Here is a 23,761-nt window from a genome sequence, read left to right on the forward strand (position 1 = left end):
GCAACTCCCCCATGACTTCTATCCCTTCTGTCTGTTCAGAGTACAGCATACTCTGGTATGTTTATCTCCGCATCTGCTATATTAGGTGTTAGATGCGTTTCGGTAAGTGCCATGCATATTGCTTGATTGCATGTAACTAGGTATTTAAGGTATAGAAACTTGTCTTTGCCGCCTGTTCGTAATAGGCCCTGGATATTCAGTAGGAATATGGGTGTGATATCTGTGCAGGGGTTCCTGGTGTTAGCGGTGGCCATCCCTGATCCATCATCTGTGGTGGTCTTGGACAATGGTTCATGTGGCATTGACTCTGTACCCTCTGCATCCACGTTAACTGATGCACCATTTTCTGGGCCATGCTTAAAAAAGCTTGCTGTTCAGCTGCTGCAGTTCACACAGCCTCTGCACACAGCCTTTTGTTGGGAGCAGACGGAATATACGGACTTCTCTCTTTCTGAGTCCTGTTGGTATTCGGTGAATTATGTGTATGTAGATTTAAGCTTTCCGGTCTCCCTTTTCTGTGCTCCTGCTTATTTTGTTTTAAGTGGTTATCTACCTTGTTTAGCTGGTGGTGTTTGGGATGGGCAAATTTGCAGCTTCGTCCCTTTTCCCCGTGCCAGCAGGTACCATTTAGGTAGAATTTACAGATAATCTGTTTCTTTTTCTTTGTATGACGTGCTTGGGCTTGAAGCCTGTTTGTGTTTGTGTTCACCGTCTTCTTGTCTGTTCTCCTGTCTCTGTCGTTTGGTGTGGTGCTGCGTTGGCTGCATTCACCATGGCCATTGCAGCCCTCAGCAGCGGCTACAGCACTGGTGGCATTTGTATGTATATATATATGTATATATAGATATATGTATATATGTATATGTGTATATGTGTATATATATATATATATATATATATATATATACACGTGTATATATATATGTATATATATATATGTATATATGTATATGTGTATATGTATATATATATATATATACACGTGTATATATATATGTATATATATATATATATGTATATATGTATATATGTGTATATATATATGCATGTACATATATATATGCATGTATATATATATCTATATATATATATGTATGTATATATATATATATCATCATCATCATCATCATCGTCGTTAAACGTCCGCTTTCCATGCTAGCATGGGTTGGACGATTTGACTGAGGACTGGTGAACCAGATGGCTACACCAGGCTCCAATCTGATTTGGCAGAGTTTCTACGGCTGGATGCCCTTCCTAACGCCAACCACTCAGAGAGTGTAGTGGGTGCTTTTACGTGTCAGTGGCACGAAGGCCAGTCAGGCGGTACTGGCAACGGCTACAATCAAGATGGTGTATTTTATGTGCCACCCACACAAGAGCCAGTCCAGGGGCACTGGCAACGATCTCGCTCGAAAATCCTACGAAGGTCAGTCAGGCGGTGTTGGCAACTCTCTCTGTCTTTTTCTCTATATATATATCTATCTTTCTTCCTCTCTCTCTCTATATATATATATTTATATCTCCCTATCTCTCTATATATATATATCTCTTTCTCTCTCGCTTTATCTTTCTCTATCTCTCTCTCTCTCTCTCTATATATATATATATATATATATGGTAATCTTCCAGTATAAAAGACGTAAAAAAAGTAAATAAAAATACAAGGGAAATAACTTACGTCTTACTAGTATCATCCGTACTACTTTGAAATGTGTCAACACCACCAATTTCCACGGGGTTTTGCCAAAGCTATGTTTGCCTTGGGTATGTGCTGTGGTTTGTTGTGATGCTCTTATTTTTACAGTATATCTGAAATATAAATATAAGATTTCAAATGAAATAGAAAAAAATTTGAATAAGTATCAACAAAATTACAAGCAAAAGAAAATACATAGTTACTTATGGTGGACCCAGTATATATATATATATATATATATATATATATATATATATATATATGTATGTATGTATATATATATATGCATGTATATATATGTATATATATATGTATATATATATATATGTATGTATATATATATATGCATGCATGTATATATATATATATATATATATATATATATATATATATATATATATATATATATATATGCATGTATATATATGTATATATATATGTATAAATATATGTATGTATATATATGTATATATATATATGTATGTATATATATGTATATATATATGTAGGTATATATATGTATTTCCAATTTGAACTTCCATAAGGCAAACTGGAAACAAATTGAGAAAGAGATCCTCAAACAAAACTAGCCTAAATGTCTCTCCTCACCGGACATCGACATGAAACTTAAACAATTCATGCCTGTAATGCAAGCCATATGCTACAAATGTGTCCCGGAGAGAAAGGCCACTGTACACAAGAACAAACAAAAGTTTCAAATCGCCTAAACAAACAAATTGAAAGCAGTGAAAAGTCCCGCCTGAAAATACAACTGCTGGAGATTGAAAAAAATCTGCAACTCTCCCAAGAAAAAGAAAGAGCAGACAAAGAAGCCTGGGCTATAGACAATATAAAATCAAACCCCAGAGCTTTCTACAAGTTTGCCAAAGAAACAGCTTCAGTGCACTGCAGGATAGGGCCACTCCTTGAAAAAGATGGTGCACTAACAGGAAACCCAAGGAGGATAAGTGAAATACTAAATGAGCAATTCAAAAGTGTTTTCACTCCACCCCTGGGGCACTTTCAAGTCAGCAATCCAACTGACTTTTTTACCACTGCAGATATAAAAACAGAGGCAATGATGATCGATTACATCGATATAAAGGAAGACAATGTAATAAGGGCTATAGATGAACTGAACCCAAACTCAGCTACTGACCCTGAATGGATTCCCAGCAATCCTTCTAAAGGTATGTAAACGAGTCCTAGCAAGACCGCTGCAGTCCCTCTTTCAGAGCTTCCTTGCATCTGGCAAACTCCCAAGAAAACTGAAGGAGAGTAAAATATGCCCTATTCATAAAGGAGGTAGCAGAGCAGAGGCCAAGAACTACAGACCTATCTCTCTGACCTCACACATCAGCAAGGTCATGGAACGAATAGTCAGAAGAAAACTAATTGCCTTCCTTGAAGAAAATGACTTGCTGCCTGACACCCAACATGGTTTCCGACCAGGAAGAAGCTGCCTGACTCAGCTCTTACAACACTATGACTGGGTGCTAAAACAGCTACTTAACCACTCAATTGTGGAAGTGATATATCTCGACTTTGCAAAGGCCTTTGATAAAGTCGATCATGGAATGATACGTCACAAACTGCGTGATCTCAGCATAGATGGAAAATTGAGAGAATGGCTTCATGACTTTCTGAAGGATAGAAGTCAGGTGGTAGTAGCCAATGGGGCCAGTTCCAATCACACGCAAATATTGAGTGGTGTTCCGCAAGGCACTGTTTTGGGACCACTACTGTTCATAATGGCCCTCTCAGACATGCCCTCAGCCACACAGAGAGCCACGGTCACAAGTTATGCAGATGACACAAAAGTCTCACAAGTAATACAGAACCCTGAAGACACTATGCACCTGAAATGTGAGCTGGATGAAATATACAAGTGGGCTGAAAAGAATAACATGCAGTTTAATGCTGAAAAGTTTCAAGCCTTGTGCTATCAGCATGCAAAACTAAATGCAGTACCCATTAAATACACTGGACCTGGAGGGACTGCAATCCCAGAAGCAGAGACAGTGTGAGACCTGGGCATTTACATGAGTAATAATGCATCCTTTCATGTTCATGTTGCTAAATTGTCAATGAAATGCAGGCGACTGACCGGATGGATTCTTAAGACTTTTAGAACAAGAGATCAGGAAACCATGATGGTGCTCTGGAAGACACTTGTTCTAAGCCACTTTGACTATTGCTCTCAGCTATGGTCACCAACCAGTGTCAAATTAATCTCAGAACTTGAGGCAATCCAACGAAGCTACACGAAGAAGATAGCCTCTATGCAGTATATAAGCTATTGGGAAAGACTCAAGAGATTAAGACTCTATTCCTTAGAGCATAGATGAGAAAGATATGCCATAATATACATCTGGAAGATCCTCGAAGGAATTGTCCCAAACTTTGGCATCGAAAGTTACACAAATAAAAGAACTGGACGCCATTGCATAGTGCCAAGGACTCCAAATTTGCCATCAAGATGTAGGACAAGGTACTGCAATAGCCTGACTGAAACAAGTAAAAAGAGATATATACATCTATGTATTGGTGTTGCAAGATTGCTAATGTGAAACTGCTTTGAAACAGATATTATATTTCGGGATGGTTTTTATCTTCTTTTTTTTTGCCAAGTAAACACATACTATATATTTGTTCTTCCCTCGTTTATTACCATTCTTAATTTATCTTATGTCCATACGCATGCACACATGCATGCATGTACCCACACCCACACACACACATACACACGCACACACACATGGCGATTGCCCCATCTTCACAGATGATTGCTCTGTCCTTGTGCTTCCTCATTGTCAACAGCATTTCTGACTCTCCATCCATGACCTCTTAGATGACTATTCAGTCTTGTTGCAGATGTGCATGGTTTGGAGTGTGAGTGACAGATGAAAGGTGTACCTTACTGAGCACTTCCAGCTGATTAGGTCAACACAAATCACCACAGGTCTTTCAGTAGACGGTATTATATATAAGGACACCATAAAGAGATATCTTTTCATCATTATATATATATATATATATATATATATATATACATATATATACATACACACACCTATACACTCACACACATAAATAAATGCATATGTATATATATGCTTGGTGGATGTTAACTTGAGACCAAACTACTTTCTAAACCCATTTCACTTTAAGAAACATCTGACGTTTGGTTTTCCCATCATTGATGACCTCTCATATGGCTCCTTAAGCCAGCAAGGGACTTACAAGTCATTCCATGCTAACCAGAAGTCAGCTGACCACCTTTCCAGCATGACCATCTGAGGACTTACAATGGGACTTACAATGCTGAGTGAGTCCACTGGCTGATCCAGTCACTCTGCTGCCCGAGGTGCTTGAGAGATCATGTTAGATGAGGGCAGTTCTATGACTGTGCTTGTGGCTGGATAAACCTGCCTTTCAGAAGTAAACATGACCACACTGGTCACATGAAAGAGACTCTTTCATACCCTTCACAGAAAGAGGGTTCATGTGCTCCATCTTTCAACTCAGTGTACACAACCCTGCTATTCTCAACTTCTTTAACACCAATAACAATCAGTTTCCTTTGCAACTCCCCATCTGATGCAAAATCTTCCCAGGTATTGATATTGATCTGTTTTATATGTGTGTCTTCAGGACTGTCTTTAAAACCACTTGTGTGGTTTGCACTGTGGACATTTTCCTCGCTCCATCTCACCATGCAAAATCTGTTTTGACATGCAGGTGTCTTCTAAAACACCTTGGTACAATTCCTCAGATTGACACCAAAACTCTCTGAGATGTTCATACTGGAGCTTTCAGTGTGAATGCCAGGCAGTAAATTTCTGGCTGAGTGAATTGTGTCATGGTGCTTTTATTTTTCAACAGATGCTGGCCAAACAATGCAGATGCGCAAAATTAAAAATATAAAATGGGGACAATTTACCCATCACACCCTGGATATTGTTATATTTCAGGATGGTCATTTTTTTTTCTTACCAAATAAACACACATGCACTACATATCTCTTCTCCACTTGTTTAATACTGTTCTTATTTTATTTATAAATATATAGAAAATATGTTTGTGACATTTTTTTAACTTCTAAAGGCAAATTCACTGCAGTTACCATGGAGAAAAAAAATTTTCTCTTATGGTAAAAGGTGTAAAAACACTGTATTTGCTCAGTGCTTCCCCCTATTGGTTTTAGAAGTTGAAATATGTCAGAAATGTATTTTAACTCACTTAAAATTTGTTTATTCCTAATCACTGCTTGCTGCTGATGCTGTTATATATTAAGAATGAGATGTCCGATTTTGTACTGAAAGTTTATTTTACTTTATCTCAGCAAAAAGCAATGCAGTGAATCAAAGTATGCACCTAAATTATCAATGCAGTTTTGCCATTTTATCAGTTGCTTATTTATATCAGCAGCAAAGAATTCTGGAGGGCAAGAGGTGATGAAATCACGATAGGCTGTTTTTGCATCCTCTTCAGGTTTGAACTGTTTTTCCTTGCAAAAAGTTGTCAAATGCCTGGAAAACATGATAGTCAGTTGGTGCAAGGTCTGGTGAATATGGTGGATGACAGAGTACTTCCAAGATCAGTTCCTGTAACTTGAGCAGCATTCTTTGTGCAACATGTGGTCGAGCATTGTCTTGCAAGAGAATTGGCCTGTCTCTGTTGACCAATCTCGGTTGTTTAATTGCAAATTCACTCATCATTTCATCCAATTAGTTGATGTATACATCTGTTGCAATTGAATTACCAGGTTTCATGAAGCTGTTGTGGATGACACCAGTGCTGGACCACCAAACAAACACCATTAGCTTTTTCAGTGAAAATTCTTTTTTAGATTGGGTTTTGGCACTTTATTTCTATCCAACCACCATGCAGAATGCTTGCTGTTGTTGAAAAGAATCCAATTTTCATCACACATAACAATATGATGCAAAAATGGTTCGCTTTTATGTTGTGACAGCAAAGAGCAGCAAGTTTCAAGATGACGTGTCATTTGATGCTCATTCAGTTCATGTGGTACCCACTTGTCCAGCTTCTTTACCATGCCAATTTGATCCAATACAGTTGGAATTGAAACATCAAACTTTACTGCTAATTCACATGCAGTTTGAGATGTATTCGCTTCCACTACAGTTTCCAGCTCATCATTATCCATCTTCGTCTCAGTCTACCATGGGGCTGATTTTCAAGAGTAAAGTCACCAAACCGGAACTTCTCAAACCATCAACATACAGTGCGCTCATTCATCACATCTTCACCAAACATCTCATTGATGTTTCGAGCTATCTAAGATGCATTGGTTCCACAACAAAACTCATATTCATAAACAACATGAATTTTTTATCTATTCATGGATTCACAAAATTTGATTTACAAGAGGAAACTCACAATGTAATCAGACACTGTAAATTGCAATTCAAAAAGTGATAATTTAACTCTTCAGTGATGTAAAACAAAGAATTGTTTTACATTAGCGTTAACTACTGTCAAACTTGGTGCATAAGAAAATCAGACATTTCATTCTTAATGACCTGATTATATATATATATATATATATATATATATATATATATATGTATATATATAATCTAAATAAAATACGACAATAAAATTCTTCAACATATCTTTAATGCTCCATTACAGTTGCTTCTGTACCAACTCTGCTTGCAACGCCAGTTTACACAAAAATTCAAAGTGAAACTTTACACACACACACACACACACACACACATATATATATATATATATATATATATATATTATTATTATTATCATCATTATTTCACTTAGGCACAGTGATACTAATAGCCTGGTATTAGACTCAAGATACATATGTTTCAGAACAAACTGTCATTTGAATGTAGAGCAGTAATAAGAAATTCACAAGAGGATTAGGAATTGTCATGGACTTCATTAGCTTACAGCTATTTCTTCTATAAGATGCAATGCATTCGTAGTTGAATGTTTGTGCAGCAACTTATAACTTCATTGGAGTTTAAAAAATGAAGTGCAATTTTCATGCAATTGCATTTCATTTTTGAAGTTCTGATGAAGCTATATGGTGATATACTAGCATTCAAGAACGAGTGCATTATATCTTTTAGCAGAAACAGCTGTAGGCTATTGAAGCTCATAACATTATTTCTAATTCCATTGTCATTTTAATTTTTAAGCATGAATACAGGTGTACACACACACACACACACACACTACACTCTCAGAGTGGTTGGCGTTAGGAAGGGCATCCAGCTGTAGAAACTCTGCCAAATCAGATTGGAGCCTGGTGTAGCCATCTGGTTCACCAGTCCCCAGTCAAATCGTCCAACCCATACTAGCATTGAAAGCAGACGTTAAATGATGAGGATGATGATGATAATGATGATATAGATGTTTTCGATCTAGTGTGGATTCTTTGCCATCAAATTTGATTGTAAAGAATTCAAATTTGATTGCAAAGAAGTCAAATTTGATTGCAAAGAATTCAAATTTGATGGCAAAGAATCCAAACTAGATCGAAAACATCTATCTATCTATCTATATAATATATATATATATATATATACATACATACATGCACATCAGCAATGTGCATATAGTATGTATGCATTTGCACGTATATTTAAATGCACAGGTTGAAGGACACTTGGACTTCAGACCTGTTAATGTTTGCAGTCTCTATCTATATTTGGATATTTTTCTCTTTTCTTTTGCTTGTTGCGACTTCAACAGTTTTCTAACAATTTAGAAAGTGACATGCATTGCTCAAACGTGTATCACTTTAAAACTTTTTTGTGGTGCTACTTTGTTGTAGCACAAGTCAAGATCTGGACATTCTGGGACCACAAAGGGACAGCAGACCTTTATTACAGCCATTGGAGTATCACACAGATCTGCAATGATGAAATACAGCCACTTTTGTTTCCTTACTCTCGAATACACATGGAAAGCAGAGCATCGGCTGAATTAGTGACCCTCCAGTTGCTCTCTTCACTGGTGGGCTATGTCCTCTGATGAAGTACTGTTGATGTTCAAGGAGTAGGATCTTGGTCTTTCCTTACTGCTGGTTGCTTGTCTTTGTCATTGTGAGAGCCCGTGACAGGGACGCACTTTATCTTAAAAAGAATAACAAAGCGCAAAATATGGTTGTAATGAGTTGATAGCCACCACCATGTGTATGTCTAGACATGCACACACAAGTGTGTGTGTGTGTGTGTGTGTGTGTGTGTGTATTATGAGAATAAAAATTACTGATGTTGCATAAGTTGTTACTTAGGAACCATTCTAATCTGTTGTTTACAATGTGTTTGGACGTGTATATATATATATGTATAAAATCACGGACTCTCCCATTGTTAAATGATGTATGAAGGTTCTGGAATTCCTTGCCGAACAACCACACAGATGAGTTGTTTATAATGATCAAATGTTTGTTTATAATGATCAAATGCTTGTGATGACATAAGCTCACTCCCTCCATTAAATTGACATTACCTGTGCAACACCTTAACCGTTAAGCTATGCACCCCACCACATATACATATCAAAGCAGATGCATTAAGTGTACAACAAATTATGATATAAACTTGTGCTATGGCCCGGGATAGTATTCATATAAGCTCCCAACTGCCTCTGCTATGAGATTCAGTGGATGATCACACGGTATAGGGATATAGATATAGATGTGTGTTTGTGTGTGTGTTTCTTTAAATGTCATCCTCATTTTACAGCTGCTTTCCAGGCTGGCATGTGTTGGACTGGTTGTCTTAGTTCAAATCATTTCTTATTCAGAGTTGCTGCACTTCTAGAGGTGTCAGAGGACCACTTGTTACTCATGCGTTTGGTATTTTGCATGGGTTCTATGGCTGGACACCCTTCCTAACACCAACTAATTTACAGAATGCACTGGGTGCATTTTATCATGGCACCAGCACTGGAGAGGTTTGTCATACCCCCAACAAGATGAAAGGTTTCTTTCAACCCTAGTTGTTCTCCATTCATTCACAGATCAGTTTGCAGAGTGCAGTGGGTGCATTCTAGGATGACATTAACACCAGTGAGCTTGTCTTGTACTCTGTAGCAGTAAAAAAGTCCTCAATACTGTATATCTTGTCTGTTCATGCAAGTTGACATGAGTGAGAGGGTAAATGGAAGAGTCAGTGGTGACAGAAGAACAACCAGGATGAGTGGGTGAAGAGAGCAAAAGCATCATGGGGAAAAAAATTGGAAGAATTAGAATGAGAGACTGGTAGAGGTGAGAGAAAGAGAGAGAGATGGATGGATAGTAACAGAGATTGGTGAGGGCAAGAAAATGATAAATGTCAATATGTGTCCTAGGTGAGAGGAAGTGAGGATTGGAAGTACAGAAAGGATAATGATAGTAGAGTGTTAAAGATAGTTGAAGGGTTAAATTGCACAAGCACTCACACACACAGTGGATGGCCAACTTGATTTCAAGCATAGCCACATACTCCCTGTGACTATGAAACCTGCCTGTGACAGGTTTGATAGCTTTTTACCCAGTGTTTCAGGCACCAGAAATCTCCTTAGCCCTGATTATTGTTTTAAATTTTTTTCTGATAAATGTGCTATATAGGCACATGCATTGCTGTGTGGTTAAGAATCTTAGTTTGCAACCATGTGGTTTCAGGTTCGGTCCCACTGTGTGGCACCTTGTCTTCTCTTATAACACTGGGCTGACCAGTGCATTGTGAGTGAATCTGGTAGATAGAAACTGTGGGAAAGCCTTTTGAACACAGCCGAGGTGGATGCTTTGGGAGTGTAGCTTCAAGAATAAGATTAGGCTGGGCAAAGTTCAGAGAGCTCTTACCTCTGCTGATAACAGAGGGCTTCTCGCTCAGAGTGAAAGGCAGATTGTATGATGCTTGTGTGTGAACAGCCATGCTACATGGCAGTGAAACATGGGCTGTGACTGCTGAGGACATGCATAGGCTTGAAAGAAATGAAGCTAGAATGCTCTGCTGGATATGTAATGTCAGTGTGCATACACAACAGAGTGGAAGTGCCCTGAGAGAAAAGTTGGACATAAGAAGCATCAAATGTAGTGTGCAAGAGAGGCAACTGTGCTGGTATGATCATGTGATGCATATGGATGAGGATAGCAGTGTGAAGAAGTGTCACACTCTAACAGTGGAGGGAACCTGTGGAAGAGGTAGACCTAGGAAGACATGGGATGAGGTGATGAAGCATGACCTTTGAACTTTGAGTATCACGGAGGCAATGACAAGTGACCAAGACATTTGGAGATATGCTGTGCTTGAGAAAACCCGGCAAGCCAAGTGAGATCATAGTTGTGGCTGATGTCAGTGTCGTATAACTGGCCCATTTAAAAGCACCTTTCAATTGTTGGGTGATATTCCGTGCTTGTGAAGACTTGTTGAACTGAGTGAAATCATAGTCGTGGCTGATGCCAGTGCCATCTGACTGGCACCTATGCTGGTGGCATGTAAAAAGCACCTACTACACTCTCGGGGTGGTTGGTGTTAGGAAGGGCATCCAGCTGTAGAAACCATGCCAAATCAGACTGGAGCCTGGTGCAGTCTCCCGGCTTGCCAGTTTTCAGTCAAACCGTCCAACTCATGCCAGCGTGAAAAGCGGACATTAAATGAAAGATGATGATGATGACGACAGACACACACACACACATTTTCTGTCTGTCTGTCTGCCTGTCTCTTGCACACACACACATACATACATGTGTGTGTATTATGTGTGTTGTCTGACCACCACTTTTTTCAGAAAAGGCAAAATAGTTCTATAGGTAGGTATTATCCTGCGCAAGTATGTAACGGTGACTTGTTCAATACATATATCAATGAAAACAACCTGTAGTATTGAGTGATTGTTATATTTGATGCTTCTGTAATATTTCGATACATTGAGGGTCTCCACCCTGAATCCTGATCGGTACTGTTTTATCTCTTTCCAGCTGCACCTTGGTGGCTTCCAGCCTCTCTGTTATGATGTGAGTAGTCATGTAGCTATTCTGCAGCAAGAAACCTATTCTGTTCTGGCCCCCTTCTGTCAATTATTTAACTCCTCATCTTCTTCCTCTCAACTGTACCTCCGTTCAGTTGAAGGGGATTTCAGTCTTCTACGTTATATGGAGATTTCTCTAGTGCTGGCGCTAGGAAAAACACCCAGTATACTCTACTAAGTGGTTGGCATTTGGAAGGGCATCCGTCTGTAGAAGCCAAGCCAAGGCAGACAGTGGAACAAGATGCAATCTTTGAACTAATTGGATCCTGTCAAACCATTTAATCTATGCCAGCATGGAACATAAATATTAAATGATGATGATGATACCAGGGGACTCCAACATGGCTATCCAGGTCAGAGTGTGTGTGTATTTGTGTGTATGTGTATATATATATAATATTAAGATTCAGTTGAATTAAGTACTTAAATTGAGGCACCTTGCCAATTCGGTTCAGTCTAAGCTAGATGAACAGAATGTAAATAAGTAACAAGGATGTGTAGGTGTCGATACATTTTGGTTTATATTATTGATTTAAATTTGTTAGAAATGGTTTATCTTTTATGTTTGAAATCTATATGATCATCTGCATCTGAAGAGAGTGGTTTCTTTCAAATTGATGAAATGTTTTCATTGAGCAATTAAATGGAGGCACTTGAAACGGCCATAATGTATTGACACATGTACATTCTTGTTATTTATTTACATTCTCTCTCTCTTTCTCTTTCTCTCTCTCTCTCCTACTCTCTCACCCCTCTCTCTCTCTCTCTCTCTCTCTCCTACTCTCTCACCCCCCTCTCTCTCTCTCTCTCTCTCTCTCTCCTACTCTCTCACCCCCCTCTCTCTCTCTCTCTCTCTCTCTCTCTCTCTCTATATATATATATATATATATATATATATATAATATGTGACAATTAGTTGGTTGCCATAATAAGACTCAGAGTTTCGGATACCGGAGATGAAGTCTGCTCTGACATCTCATCAGTTATCAAGACAAACATTAGCGTTTGTCTTAATAACTGATGAGATGCCGGAGCAGACTTCAGCCCCGGCATCCGAAACTCTGAGTTTTATTATGACAACCAACTAATTGTCACATATGATATTTATAGATAAATCCCTCTATTTTACATAATATCAAGGCCTCATTCATTCTTTTGTTGTCATATTATTATTATTAATATATATATATATATATATATAGGCCTCACCAAGGCAATGACTAGTGACCGAGACCTTTGGAAATATGCTGTGCGTGAGAAAACCCGGCAAGCCAAGTGAGACCATAACCTGTGGCCTTTACCAGGGGTGTGGCCAGCCCACTTATGCGTTCCTTTCTTTCTTTGGACACAAAACCCTGCTTGCGAAGACCTGTTGAGGCAAGTGAAATCGAAATTGAACCAAATTTGATGACTGGCACCTATGCCAAACTTCCCTCATTGGAAGACCTGTTGGGGCAAGTGAGATCAGATTGAAACTGAACCAAATAATTTGATGACTAGCACCCGTGCTAGTGGAGCGCTAACACCACCATCTGAGCGAGATCACTGCCAGAGCAGCGGTCCCGCTCCCGTGCCGGTGGCACGTAAAAAGCACCATTTGAGCGCGATCATTTCCAGCTTTGCCTTACTGGCACATGTGCCGGTGGCATGTGAACAAAACATTGGCTGACTCCTGTGCAGGTGGCACATAAAAAACACCATTTGAGCGTGGCCGTTGCCAGTACCACCGGACTGGCCCCATGCTAGTGGCATGTAAAAAGCACCCACAACACTCTTGGAGTGGTTGGCATTAGGAAGGGCATCCAGCTGTAGAAACTCTGCCAGATCAGATCGGAGTCTGGTGTAGCCATCCGCTTCGCCAGTCCCCAGTCAAATCGTCCAACCCATGCTAGCATGGAAAGCGGACGTTAAATGATGATGATGATGATATATTTATATAAGGAGCAAATATTCTGGAGGGTAATATAAATACTTGATAATAACAGCAATAAATTGGGTGGTTGCAGGCCTAAAAAAAGCATTATATAGCTAAGGATTAAAATTTATATCAATCATAAGGGCAAACGAATATGCCTGTCTGCTAGAAATAAGAGTTAAAACTCTCACTTCAACCACCAATAAAAACACCGAAAATAACGACAGAAACAACAGTATTCGGGTGAACAGGTTAAAAAAAAACTTTAACATACCTATACAGCATAATGCTATATATTTCTTAGCATTCAGATACACGTGGACTAGTTTGACTTACTGTCTTACCTTCTTCAGCACATGTCACCTGGTATTCAGGGAAAAATAAATTGGTAAAAGATGATACTGAGAATGTGGGAGACAAGTGGATTCAAGGAGGGTGAATGATAGGAGGATGAAATATGTGCAGTTCTACTCTCATAATTACGACAGCTGAATGAACAGTGCCATAATCAAAAGAGTGATGGAGGGGTGAGTGTTAGGAAGAGGATTAGTGGGGAAGAGATACATCAATCAGGGACAGATTATGTACAGGGGCACAGACAAGCGATATGCCTTCAGGATCTCATTTTTGTTTGGATGGATGTGTTATCAGGAGCACAGGAAATCATTAGTCATCTTGGTTCTGTGTCATTTCCTCTGTATGTCTCAACGGAGGTCATTCTTCACTGCTTAGTCTCAGGTCTTCTTGGATCTCCTTCTTTCACAGGTCCCATCCACATTTGAGAGTACTCGATACCATAGTCTTGCAAGAGACTGACTCGTCCAAAATAAATAAATTATATCATCATCATCATCATCGTTTAACGTCTGCTTTCCATACTGGCATGGGCTGGACGGTTTGACTGAGGGCTGGCGAGCCAAGAGGCTGTACCAGGCTCCAATCTGATTTGGCAAGGTTTCGACAGCTGGATGCCCTTCCTAACGCCAACCACTCTGAGATGTAGTGGGTGCTTTTACATGCCACTGGCACAAGGGCCAGTCAGACAGTACTGGCATTGGCCACGCTCAAATGGTGCTTTTTGTGTGCCACCTGCACAGGAGCCAGTCCGGCAGCACTGGCAACAGCCACGCTCGAATGGTGCTTTTTATGTATCACTGGCATGGGAGCCAATCAGCGGCCCTGGCAAAGATCACACTCAAAAGCCAAAATGTAGTGAAAGCAACAGTCAAGGTGAGACATGACATATTAATGCAAAATATAAAAATTCCTCATTTCAGAAATACAGAAAGGCATCAGTTGAGGTTTCGAAGCCTTAAAAATTTCACTCTGACACATCCTACGGGCATAGCATGTGGATAAAGGCACTGGTGAATCACAAGACACCTGAAGAAGGCTGGAGCATACACAGCCAAAACATAGTGATAGAAACAATCCAGATGAGGACACTACTCTAACGAATACATAATGTATTAATGATTGTTTTATGTCAAGTTATACATAAAAACACTTTAACAATAAACTGAACGGTTATTGAATCACTCAGTACATTAGTAGAGCACATATTTATTAACTTTTACATGGAAAAGGCTGACAGTCAGGTGAAGGCAAAGAAACTATTTCAAAGTCCTTGTCAACATTTTCCTTTTCAAAAGATGATATATATTAAGAAAGGATGAAGACAGTGGATCAATGGGGGAAAAGAGAGTGGTTTGTCACCTTTTGGTACACCCTATCCCTACCACCTTTCTTCTTTCCAGCCGCTTCCACCCATCCTTGTATAATGCAGGGTAACCATGTAGGTACTCTATAGTAAGACAGCTAGGCTTGTCCTTCTCTCATACTTTAGCCTCTCAATTTCTTGTATAGTGTCATCTCCCCACTCTCAAATATTCTCCTCAGTTAGTCGAGAGGTCTTTTACTTTTACTTTTCTTGTCTTTCAAGTTAATTGGAGAACTCACTGATCTCCAAGTAACTTGCAACACACTCCACACACACACACACGCACACACACACACACGCACACACACACAGATATGAACGCACGCATGCACAAGATGCACCGAATACCCATTGTAAAGTATTTGGCATTAGGAAGGGCACCGATCCATAGAAGCCAAGGCAAACATTGAAGCTCATTGCTGCCCTGTGGCTCTGTGGCTCGCTGGATCCTGTCAAACCGTCCAACCTGTGCCAACATGGAAAACAGACATTGAGAATGATGATAGTAATGTGTGTGTGTGTGTGTGTGTGTGTGTGTGTGTGTGCGTCTGTGTCATAGTGGCCTGTGAGTTGCTTAATAAATACAGCAATGAAAACAGCCGTCCTCATTCAATGAGTTTTATGGTCCGTGATAATACTGTAATATTTCAACATATAATTAATAACGGCCTTGATTTGGCTTTGCAGGCCAGTCACTGTAGATGTATGTCTGTGTGTGTTGTATTTCATCTTGGTAGGTATTTTTATTAAGTGTGCACATCTTGACAGCGTAATACATTAGTGTAGAATTGTGTATACCTACGTCGTTTTGTGTGAATACATTTATGCGTATTTATGCAGTAATGTGGCAGTGTGTGCTTCATACATACATACATACATACATACATACATACAAACATATATAAATATATACATTAGTTTATATGCCGCTATCGTTTTCACATTGCTATTGTTGTTTCGCTTTGTCTTTATTTTTTCCAGGCGCATCAACACTAGATTGTGCTCTTTTTCAAATACTATTAACTGTGAGTTGAAAAAGATTTTGCTGTTATTTCTAGCCGGTCTAACGACCGAACAATCTTCCTCGTTTGCTCATTCGTGCGCGCTGACGCGCGTGCGCGTGTGTGTGTGTAGTTGCCGTTTAGCGTAACAGCTCGTGTGTATCTGTCTATGTATGTATATATGTATATGTCTGTTACTTCGTCTAACATTGTGATAGGTGCGTGCATGTGTGTGTGTATGTGCGCTCACAGTTGTCATATTGCGTAACAATATGTGTGTATATGTGTATGTCTATTTGTGTAAGCTGTCGCTATCATCTTACAGCGTACTAGGTTCGAGTGTGAATACGCATATGTAAACGTATGTGTTTATATATATATGTATATATATATATATATATACAACACATACGTATGTGTGAGTATCTGTGTGTGTGTGTAGGTGCGTGATTAAACCACAGTGAACATGGCGCTACAAACAAGTGTTTCTGTGGTAAAAGAAGAGGACTGAACGAAAGAAAGAAAGAAAGAGAAGAAAAAGAAATCACATATACATTATATATATATATATATATATATATATATATATATATATATATATATATATATATATATATTTATACATATATGTATATATATATATATTTATACATATATGTATAAAGCGAGAGAGAGTGAAAGGGAGAAAGAAGTTTATTTTGTCACCGGGGGAAGCAGTTGTTACATTAATTGAAGGCAAGTAAAATGTCTTTTATTTCATGCTTATATATATATATATATATATATATATCACATCACTTCTCTCCGTCACGCCACAAGAGATGATGATGTTAATGATGATGCTGGTGTCGTTTTCATCATCTCTGGTGGTGATAGAAAGAAGGCTAGACACATTTAACCGTAAACATCACCTTGGTTTATTATTATTATTAACACAATTCCCATCATTTTTGTTTTGTTTCGTGGTTGTATCAGTGAAAGATAGAGAGAGGGGGGGGGAAGAAGAGAGATTAGTGCTGTGTTTTTATTGTGAGAACAGGATGAATGCCTCAGTTACACTTTTATATTCATAGAGATGTATTACTAACTCGCCAGAGCAGCACCGATCTCGATCACACACATTACATTAGCATCGTAACATAAACATGGTACCACCATAACACACCGTAACGTACGTGCACACACACACACACAAACAACACACACTACTACCACAACATACTATTGTGCACAACTACCACCATACTACTATAACACAAACTACTACTACTACATACAACACTGTAACACCGTGTCACAACACAATGCCACTATAACGTACACATACCACCCCTACCACTACATACTAGCACAACAACATCACAGTACACTTCAGTGTACCACTACCACACATACCACATTACCATAGCACATACATACACCACCACAACACACCACATTACCATAGCACATACATACACCACCACAACACACCACTCTACACTACCACCAACACATTTTCCTAAAGCACCACTACACAATATCATGACCAACATAACACATCATCATATACTACCACTAAAACACAACCACACTGCAATGTACCACTCTATACTACCACCGTCACATTACCAGAACACAGACTACTACATACAACATCGCAACAGCATATACTACCGCTGTAACATACCATTATACACTACAACGCACCGCTATATACCACCACCACAGCTATATTACACTACACATTTATATACATCACAACCTCCGTTACACACCGCAGTACACTACCATCTCCACATTATTATAACACACACTACTGTATACTACAACCCGTACCACTACATACAACTTGCACCACAACACACCAAACTGTCGCCTGTCTCTTTGAGAAACAGTTTTTGAAACGGCTAAACGATTTGGTGTTGTGTATAAAATAGTGTGTAGAATAATTGTTTATGCTATTATATTACAGTGTGTTTATTATTGATGTATCGTGTAGAGACTTTGTAAATAGTGTGTGTATGGGCTGTAGTGTATATAATATTGTGTATGGGGTGTTGTGTGTATATATAACGTGTGTATGGGTTGTAGTGTTTGTAGATATTGGAAATTGTGTGGGTTGTGAGAACTGTTTCAATGGAATATATAACCACAGTGCGTGTGAAGGGTGTATGTATGAATGAAAAATGTACCATGTAGACACATATATGTTTGTGTGTGTATATATGTATATGTTATATTTATTCATATTACATACTTATTGAATACACACACTCACACACTCAAAATGCTGTGTTATTCTACCATTGTTCCTTGCATTTCAATAATTCTCACAAAATGCCTGTTTTCTACAATTTAACTTCCTTAAACAATATTTTCTCACATTTATGTATTTCATGTTTTATTTAATTTCACTAATTTGCTCCTCATAACCATGTTTCACATTAACAAAGAAGTGAAACCTCACCTATTGGTTCTGTGTGCGTGTGTATATCTGTCAGCTTTTGTGTGTGTGCATGTATATGCTTCTGTGTGTAGGTTATGTGTGTCTATTTGTGTCTTTGTGTGTATGTAGTTGACAAAGCGTATCCTTGTATTTGATAGAGCATGTCCATTGTGTGTATGAAAATCTTTCTCTGTATTTCACAGAACGTCTCCTTGCATATATTTACCTGTGTGTGTGTGTGTATGCCTATGTATAAAGAAGAGTGCATGATTGTCTATATATGCATTGTGTGTGTCTGTTAATGTGTTCTTGAGTTTGTTTTGTGTCTTACCTATTGTGTGTAATGTAAACTGTACCTCTTGGTTTCTGTGTATGTGTGTCCTTTCAGTGTGATTGGCTTATAAACACCTTCCACGCTGCAATTATATATATATATATATATATATATATATATATATATATAAAGAGAGAGAAGAGAGAAAAGTCGTCAGAATTTTGGAAAAAAATTCTTTTTATTTCTTCATTATTTATTATTAGCGCTTCCGTTCCTTTCTCGAACTTGTCAAATAAAATTTTATTTGACAAGTTCGAAAGGAACAAAAGCGCTAATAATAACGAAGAAATAAAAAAGATTTTTTTTTTCCAAAAACTCTGACTACTTTTTTTCTCAAAATTCAATTTCTGTACATCACACCCAACAGTATATATATATATATATATATATATATATATATATATATATATATATATATATATATATATATATATATATATATATATATATGTATATATATATATATATATATATGTATATATATATATATATATACACACACACACATATATATATATATATCATTTATAGAAACATAAATCCAGAGAAGTACACGTGTGTGTGTGTGTGTGTGTCCAAGCGTGTGTGCATGCTTCTATGCGTGTATGCATATAAGCTGATTCCTCTATTTACATATCGCGTTTCGCTGCAGTAGCTTAGCAACCACGAGAAAAAGAGAGATAGAGAGGGTGCTGAAAGGTAGAGACAGTGTGTGTGTCAGTCACCGCTTAAACCCCTGCCGCGGGTTCGATCTATAACACGCCTTTCATTCCAAGCATGACACACTTTCAATTTCCTCTCTCTCTCTCACCCTCCCTTCTCTCTCTCTCTCTCTCTCTCTCTCTCTTTCCGTCTCCAACTTTCTCTCTCTGAAATCACTCTTAATTCACAATTCAATTAATACTATGTATCGATTTTAATATCTATTTTAATCTATCAATATATCTTTAATGGTCGACGAGGTTAATTACTCTACATCCTCCCCTTTCTTATAATCTGTATCCCGTCAAATCTGTCACTTTTGTCTCTTTCTGCCCTTGCCCACCACCACAGAGCAAACAAAGCAGCTCTACTACTACTACTACTACTACTCAGTCTCTCAGCAAAGATGCAAATGACAGCCAGGTCTCCCCCACCTCTCTTTCACCTTCGACTGTCTTCTTATTGTCCCAGGTTGTATTCTGTTGCTAAGACATGCGAAAACGACGAGATGGCCATTTACTGGAATGGCTGTTTGATCATAGGTCTGTTCAGTTAGAACCTTCACGGAAGGAGCTAGACAACAACAACAACAAGAACAACACCACCAGTAATGACAGCTGTGAAGAAGGCTCTCTGTTGTGGCCATTCGCCCTGCAATATATAGCATCCGACTCTGCGCCCTCTCCTCAAATCAACATCTGTTGCTTTAATAAAAGGAAACATGGGATAATGTCATCTATATTATATACTTGTTAGAAATACTGGATGGTCACGGATGGAATGCTTTTTTTTTTTTTTTGTTTTTTGACTGCTGATCAGGGCTGGTATTTCTTCCAGATTTTTACTTTCTGATTTCAAATTCTGCCAAGGTCAGCTTTACCTTCCATCCTATTGGGTCGATAAAATAGGTACCAGCTGAGTACTGGCATTAATGTAATTAACTTACCCCTCCCCTCAAAACAGCTGGCCTTATGCCAAAATTTGAACTCCCCTTCTTCTTCTTCTGCTTATTATTATTATTATTATTATTATTATTATACAGTAGTTATATATTTTCATATTTATGGAGTAAGGAGATGATATTGTGAAATTAGTGGCTGTCATGTCTTTCCAAGAAGTGATATTGACAACAATATGGTGTTGTAGATGCCCCTCCCCTCTACACACACACATCAGGTGTACTCTGACCAACTGACCAGATATATGATTAACGATATTCCATTATTGACCTTTGTCCCTCCCTCCTCCCCACTTCTGTCCTTCTTCGCATGTGGCTGTATCTAGGACTACATGTGTCACCCCACCCATCCATCCCCCATTTTTTTTTTTTTTTTTGGTTTTTGTAGACAGTAGGATGTAAATTGAGGGAGATTTGGTTGCTATTTCCTACCAGGCTGGAAGACCACAATTGGACCTGGTTGCACTGTGAAAGTGGTCAACAGTGGTGGTGGATGTTGACCACCAGGACAATTGTTGTTAATGGTGTTGTTTAGCCACAGGTCAGCCGTGATTGGGCAAGACTTATCATTACAGTCGTTCCATACATGACTGTCCTGCCTGTCGATTGTGTTTTTTTTTTTTGTTTCTTCCAATTTTTTTTTTTTATCAGGCTGTGTGAATATCCAGGACTCCATTGTGTCATGTGTCCTTTTTGTAGAAGGAGGAAGAGGTGGAGAAAGGATGTAATTTGAGAGCAATTCAACTGCTATTTCTTGTGAGCACGTCAAATGACCGCATAAGAAGCTTGTGACATATTGTTACATGCATGTGATGATGATGATGATGATGATGATGATGATGGTGTTAGATTATGGTGGTGGTGGATAATGTTGTCGGTTTATATTGTTGTTCCTTTTTCTGGGCATTTTCTAGATTATTGTTGCTGTTTATTCTGTCTGTGTGTCCAGGCCAGCATTATTGATATTGAAACACTTCCTTCCTTCCATACATACTTTAGAAAAAAAGAAAAAAAAAAAAGAATCATCATCATTGTCATTGTCACTCCCTCCTCTGCCTCTTCCAAGCTCCTCCACCTCCCTCTTCCAAGCTCCTCCTCCACCATTACATTCTCAGACTACCCCTCATCCTTACATTCATTATAATAACTGCCACCATTATATTCCTCTCTCTCCTCACGATCATCATTCACATCACCAAATAGGGAGCTTCTAGTTTCTATATGGTTGCTAGACCAGCTAGAAACAGCAGCTAAATTTCTTTTAAATCACACTCATAAGGGAAGGACAGGTAGGATAATGTTGATCTAGGATATCAGTAAAATAGAAATGAAGAAAAAAAACATCTCATCTGGGATGGCACATCTGGAATGTCTGATCAAAGGTCTGCTGGGTCAGAGCTGACATGGGGTGAAACAATATCAAACACCCTGCCTCCTACCCCTCCTCTTCCTTTTGCTCTTCTTCTTGCCATCATCATCATCAATATAATGTTAGGCCAATCCACAGAATCATCATGGCCAAGCATGAATTTGGCTTCTGCACTTTCTGTGCACCTTTAATCTGCACCCACATGTGCACCTGCTTAAGTATGCACAGTTTACTGCATTTCACAATTGCAGCTGCTTCTACAATCATTGATTCTTGCACTTTAGTGTGCAGCTATGTTGTGGACTTAATATGCACCTGATGGTGCACCATACAGCATAATGCAACTAATTAACTGCATGTGTTTTACATACTGCTATGCACAAAGATCTACAGACAAGAGTGTTTTCTCGCACTCCACTGAGCACCTGTTGTGCATGCTTCAATGTGCACAGGTCTCTGCACTCTCCTGCTCTTCTTATTCAGAAGGACATGAGCATGCACATTTCCCTCGGACAACTTGCATCTCTTCATGGTGCCAACTGTGTGCACTTCAAAATGCATTCAACTGTTTATAATCAGACATCACAACTATTTACATCATAACAATATTCACCCCTCTGCAACATTGCATTGTGAATTTTCTTGCAACCTTTCTCACTGTACCCCAGTGCATCACTGCACACAGCCATCATGATGCAACTTTAACTGCTAGATATGCAAATGCATGTGTCCTGGTGTTCACAACTCAATTATGCAGCAAGATGAGCAGTCATACACTCCAGTACATTTCCAGTGTGCACCAATATATTTACTTTATTATGCATACTGTTCTGCAGCTCATTGCATCTTTTCTGATGTCAATCTGCACCTCTTGTTGTGTAAGGAACTTCTGCATTTGCTTGGATATCTACATCTTTATATGAGTATGCAGCTAATGCAAAATACATTATATATGTATGAACATACATACATACATGCACACATATATGTGTATACATACACATGTACAGACACACACACACACACACATGTATAAATATAGTTTGTTTCAACTAAATCAGTTGGAGGTGTTGCTATGGATTTCCCTCATGGGAATCTCTGTAGCAACTGATTCAGCTGAAAATTATTACAGGCTACCATAGTGTGAAGTACTTTTATACACTTTCTCTCACTAGTTACAACTTGTGTGTGTGTGTGCGTGTATATGTGTGTGTGTGTGTGTGTGTGTGTGCGTGTGTACACACACGGTGCATATGTAGTGCACACATGTGTATATGTAGTATATGTTTATATATATATTTTGTAAGTGTACATGTAGTGTGTGTATAATATATATAGTGTGCAGGTTTTTTATACAGTGTTTGTGTGTGTATATATATGTTTATATATATACACTCATCTGTATGCCTATATATTTGTGTGTGTATGTCTGCATTTATGTACAAGTTTGTATATGTACGTCATGTATATATATATGTATATAGTAAATAATTTTATATTTGCTTTCTATACTGGTATGGGTTGGAGAATTTGGTTATCACACTCTGAGTCACTTTTTATATGGTGTTAATGGCCTTCTAGTTGGGCCAGAGGACTATGTCTTGTTCAGACAATCCATTTCTAA

General features: G+C 38.5%; 1 protein-coding gene across 8 annotated transcripts in view; it reads left to right on the plus strand.

Annotated features, from left to right (window-relative positions):
- The window catches only part of LOC106883689 (endothelin-converting enzyme homolog), a 243,548-nt gene that overhangs the window by 78,583 nt on the left and 141,204 nt on the right, over window positions 1-23,761 (plus strand). For 2 of the 8 annotated variants that reach the window (XM_089342470.1, XM_089342475.1), the window contains exon 1: window positions 15,918-16,078. The exons of 4 other annotated variants lie outside the window; for them this stretch is intronic. The gene's annotated coding sequence lies outside the window, so the exon portion shown is untranslated. Of the gene's footprint in view, window positions 1-15,917; window positions 16,079-16,583; window positions 17,082-23,761 lie in introns of those variants that run through there. 2 more of the 8 variants (XM_089342466.1, XM_089342472.1) reach the window with 2 other exon arrangements.

This window comes from Octopus bimaculoides, chromosome 26, assembly GCF_046866305.1.
Source record: "Octopus bimaculoides isolate indiv1 chromosome 26, ASM4686630v1, whole genome shotgun sequence".
In the NCBI taxonomy this organism is placed as follows: domain Eukaryota; kingdom Metazoa; phylum Mollusca; class Cephalopoda; order Octopoda; family Octopodidae; genus Octopus; species Octopus bimaculoides.